At 49.8% G+C, this 5,079-nt stretch overlaps 1 long non-coding RNA gene across 2 annotated transcripts; it reads right to left on the reverse strand.

Annotated features, from left to right (window-relative positions):
* Positions 1-2,166: 2,166 nt before the first annotated feature.
* Positions 2,167-3,507, reverse strand: LOC137677368 (uncharacterized). 2 transcript variants are annotated; one of them, XR_011050261.1, is made up of 3 exons: positions 3,345-3,507; positions 2,465-2,603; positions 2,167-2,368 (listed from the first exon to the last, which is right to left on the reverse strand). It is a non-coding gene; the product is annotated as an uncharacterized lncRNA (long non-coding RNA). The 2 variants fall into 2 exon arrangements; XR_011050260.1 differs by having other exon boundaries at positions 3,287-3,507.
* Positions 3,508-5,079: the final 1,572 nt, after the last annotated feature.

A 5,079-nucleotide genomic window follows, 5' to 3' on the forward strand; every position in this document is an offset into this window, starting at 1 on the left:
TGGACCGCCACCGCACTGAACGGTACCTGACTCAAATTCACTATCGGTTTATACAGAAACTAAGCAGCAGTTAGATCACAAACTTCTCACGAGCTTCTGTTAAAAATCCACTAACTATTTCCATTCCTCTTTCTTCCTTCGTCAAGCATCCACAAAAGTCCATCGTCAGGAGTCCGCGAAAGTCCCTTCTATTCCGTTGCTGAGCTGATCTTTATGCTCTGGTACCGCTCCGGCTCCGGTCGACACCCCCCCCATCCTTAATGTTCTTCCTGTAATCGGCGTCCCGCCTTGATCCGGGTTGACCGGTCTCGTTTCCACTGCCAGCGTCTCCTAAGTATTAACCTAAAATAGCTAGAGTCTACTTAGAGCTTTATTTCTATTAATGCTTCTTTCTAAGTATCCCGTATTTCTGTTAAAGTAAAGAAAAGGTTAACCATACATCCCTTTTACTAAAATCATCAGAAGGTAATACTTCTAGGCCTGCTCCTGCTTAGCTACTCATTAAGCTTTGATTGATGATTTGTTCCGTCATAGGTCAGGATTACACAAGGAGCTCTGAGAACCATATTGACGGATTGTGAAAGCCCACCTGTGTTTATCAGATTGACTTCAGGTATTTTAGGTTAATACTTAGGAGACGCCGGCAGTGCAAAGCAGACTCTGGTCAAGACGGGACGCTGGTCACGGCGAGAACATCGAGGACGGGGTGTTGAGCGGAGCCCAGGCGGAACCAGAAGATAAACATCAGCTGACCGGCGGCGAAGAACGGACTGCTGTGGACTCTGGAGGAAGTGAACTTCAACGAAACAAGACAGTTTTTAGAGCTATAAGCATATGCACGGATTCCAGTAAAAATATTCTACAAAACTGAACAGTTGCAAGAAAGCGCATCAGATAATAATAATAAAAAAAAAAATAGCAAAAACCCGCAGCGAGCGTTTGCCACGCTTTTTACGAAGGAGTGCAAATTTTCCTTCCGCCCCCCCCGTGTGAAAGATCACATCCAATCTACAGATCCACACAGCACCTTACTAAAAACATACTTAAGCCTGGTCTTTATGACCACTTTATGTTCTTTTCTACTATAATCTGGTAAACCTAAAGCCGGTGCTTGCGTTAAGGCACTTTTCAGACTTGTAAAAGCTTTTTCTCTCTCCGGACCTCAGCTGATGGGTTCGATTTCCTCTCATTTCGTGTGGCAGCATGCAAGGGTTTTGCCAATTCACTAAAATTGGGTATCCAAGGGCGACAAAATCCTACTTGTCCTACAAACCCCCGAATTTGTTTCTTTGGTACAGGCCTAGGTAATTCTTGCATCATCTTAATTCGCTCAGGATCTTTCTCTCTCGTACCTGGAGTTAATATAAAATCCAAGCTACTTCACTTTTTGTTGGTAGAACTGCCATTTTGATGGAGATGCTCGGTGACCTTTTGCAACCAACTTATTACACAGATACCGAGTGTCTGTAATACAATCCTCCCTTGAAGGACATACTAACAATAAATCATCTGCATATTGTATTAATTCAGACTTGCGTGGAAAAAACAAATCAGCCAAAATCTCCTTTCAAAATTTGGGAGAATATTGTTGCCGAGCTTGTAAATCCCTGGGGTAACCGAGTCCAGGTTAATTGCTTCCCTTGCCAAGTGAAGGCAAATCTGAGCTGGCTTTTCTCAGCCACAGCTGTGCTAAAGAAAGCTCCCGTCAAATCCAATACAGTGTAAAATTTTCTCCAAATAGGTATTTGAGTCATAATCAAATTTGGATCAGGTACAACTGGATGGGCAACGATTACAAATCCATTTACTGCTCTTAAATCTTGTAGAAATCTATATTCTGGATCCCCATCTTTTTATCAAATCGGTGTTTACTAACCGGGACTATAGGTGTATTAAAAGAACTTTGACTTTTTTTTTTTAAAATCCCTTTTTCCAAGAACGATTTTATTTGTTTTCCAATACTTGGGATGGCTTCTGCCACAACTGGGTATTGCCTAATAGAAGGAGCAGTCCCTCCTTTTGTTTTAATCGCTACTGGTTCTGCAGATGTTAACAGTCCAATATCATCCCCGGAGAGACTCCCTAATTTTTTAGCTGCATCGTTCAATTCTTTCGGGATTTTAAGCTCGCCTTCTACAGTTCCTACAGTTTGTATTCCTCGAATTCCTTTGGGAGTTAAAGCTCGGCACGTTCCCAATTCTTGCAATAAATCTCTCCCAAACAGTGAAACAGGAGAAGCTGGCGAAATAACAAATCGACCCCGTATCAAATGATCATCAAAAACAACAGGAAGAGGAAGGGAAGGTGGTAACTTATCTTCACCCAAAACCCCAGTAACCTTTACAAACTCCTCAGATAGCTGTGACACCTGAAAATGTAACAATGATAAAGTTGCACCGGTACCTGTTAAGAACTTAATAGCAACGCCACTTACCTTAGCTGTGATAAATCCCTCATTCTTTACCTTAATCCCAGAGTCTCGATCCATAAACTTCACAGCGAGAACGCGGACGCTCCGGTCTTTCTGCTCCGTCTCTTCCACCGTTGTTAGAGGTTGGTCTCTACGGGACATCCTCTCTACGGTCAGGATTACACAAGGAGCTCTGAGAACAACATTCATGGATTGTGAAAGCCCACCCGTGTTTATCAGATTGACTTGTATTTTTTATTCTATTCTTAATTCATGAGAACTTCTGTAACAATTTATGTGAAAACTTCTACCACAATCCTGACCTGTGACTAAACCAATCGTCAGTCAAAGCTTAATGAGCAGCTACGCAGGACTAGGCCGACAAGTATTAATTTCTGACGATTCCAGTAAAAAGGATGTACGCTTAACCTTTTTTACCTTAAAAGAATACAGAATACTTGTGGAAGACCATCAGCCCGCAAACAGCTGTGCTTTACTTGCAGAGCAGGGGATTCCCTGGGGAAGGCTGCACTGAGAATAGTTCTCGCTCCCTTTTAAGATAAAGGAGCCCTGAGCAGTTCACGGGGCCCTCTGAGGCGTGAAAGAAGTAAACGTGTGTGTTGAAGGGCAGTTCTGAAGACAGAACTGAAAACAAGCAATGGCTGTTGATGGCTTGAGCACACAACACTCTTCCCCAAGGGGTGATGAGCGCTCAGCCTGTGAACGTTGACGGTGTCTCGAACCGCCCAGTCCGGCTCCTGCATTTCACTAGGGCAGTAGAACAGCAATAAAGGAGCCCGAGGCCTTTGGCTTTCAGCCCTCGCCTCCTCCCTCGCAGAGCCCCTGCCTTCTTTTCCGCTCGCCCCAAATACTTACAAGTAAGAAGCAGTAGAAATAAGGTTCTAAACAGACTTCAGGTATTTTAGGTTAATACTTAGGAGACGCCGGCAGTGCAAAGCAGACTCTGGTCAAGACGGGACGCTGGTCACGGCGAGAACATCGAGGACGGGGTGTTGAGCGGAGCCCAAGCGGAACCAGAAGATAAACATCAGCTGACCGGCGGCGAAGAACGGACTGCTGTGGACTCTGGAGGAAGTGAACTTCAACGAAACAAGACAGTTTTTAGAGCTATGAGCATACGCACGGATTCCAGTAAAAATATTCTACAAAACTGAACAGTTGCAAGAAAGCGCATCAGATAATAATAATAAAAAAAAAATTAGCAAAAACCCGCAGCGAGCGTTTGCCACGCTTTTTACGAAGGAGTGCAAATTTTCCTTCCGCCCCCCCCGTGTGAAAGATCACATCCAATCTACAGATCCACACAGCACCTTACTAAAAACATACTTAAGCCTGGTCTTTATGACCACTTTATGTTCTTTTTTCCTTTATCAGAACAAAGTGATCTGATAGAAGATAACGCTTTCTAAAGCTTTTTCTGTGCTGTGTTAGAGGCAGGCTCTAAATATCAAGTCCTGTTTTAAATGCTGTATCAAGGTAGCTGACATTTTGAGATATCATACATTTGTGCACAGATACCTCTGCATTGCTAATTCTCAGCAGCCAGATGCCCTACTACTGCCTTTTAACTTCTTCTTTGCTCAATACCTGAGGTCCCCTAAAGAGTCTAGAGATCTCTAATAGAGATTTCCTGACTGGGGCTCCCTTTTGGGCCAACACAGAGAGATGAAAGAGCAACTGAAATAGTTAGCGGAATTTTAACAGAAGCTCCCCCGCACAAACGGCCCATCTGCCTTCTGCTTTTGGCCCCCGAACCAGCTCACGGAGCGCCCGCGGCGGAGCCCAAAAACCCAGCTGCCGAGCCTGCTCTCCAGTCCCAAAAACGCAGCGCTCGGCCTCTGCTGCCGACCCCAAAACCACACCAGCGAGTCCCCTCTGTCAGCTCCCGAACAACGCACCGCTCACATCCGCTTCTGAGCCCCCCGAAGCGGCCGCGGGAGCCCGTTCTCGAGCCCCAGGAACACAACACCTGGCCTCCGTTACTGGGGCCCCAAAGCAGCTCACCCCGCCGGCTTTCTGACCCCCCCTGCAGCCCCCATGTGCGACGCCGAGGGCTGGGGGGGGCTGCAGCCACCCCGCAGCCCTGCGCCCCCAGGGACCCACGGGCACTTTTGGCACCACCGCAGCCCGGCCGGCGCTTTATTAGCGCTCTCGCAGGCTTTACTGCTCCGCCATCTCCTGCACCGCCGCGCCCGCCCCCCGAACCCCCCCGAGGCCCAAAAATCCCCCGGGGGCAGCCGGGCCCAGCCGCCCCGGGAGCGCAGACCCGCCCGCCCCCACGGACCCCCCCGGCGGCAGCAGCCGGGGCCCTTTCCCCCCCACCACCCCGTGCGGGACCGGGACCCGCTCGGCGCCGGGACCCGCCCCGCCCCCCACCCCGCCGGGAGCCACGCGGGAACCGCCGCCGCGCCGAGCCGGGACCTGCCGCCGGGACAGGCACCGCGCCGCCCCGGGAGCCGCCCCCGCCGCTCCGGGAAGCTGCGCCGGCACCGGCGCCGCGCCGCCCCGGCAGCCTCCGCCGCGCCACGCCGGGACCTACCGCCGGGACCGGCACCGCGCCGCACCGGGAGCTGCCGCCGCGCCGGGACCTGCGCCTGGACCGGCGCCGCACCAGGACCAGCCGCCGGGACCGGGACCGGCGCCGCGCG

Source organism: Nyctibius grandis, unplaced genomic scaffold, assembly GCF_013368605.1.
Source record: "Nyctibius grandis isolate bNycGra1 unplaced genomic scaffold, bNycGra1.pri scaffold_166_arrow_ctg1, whole genome shotgun sequence".
In the NCBI taxonomy this organism is placed as follows: domain Eukaryota; kingdom Metazoa; phylum Chordata; class Aves; order Nyctibiiformes; family Nyctibiidae; genus Nyctibius; species Nyctibius grandis.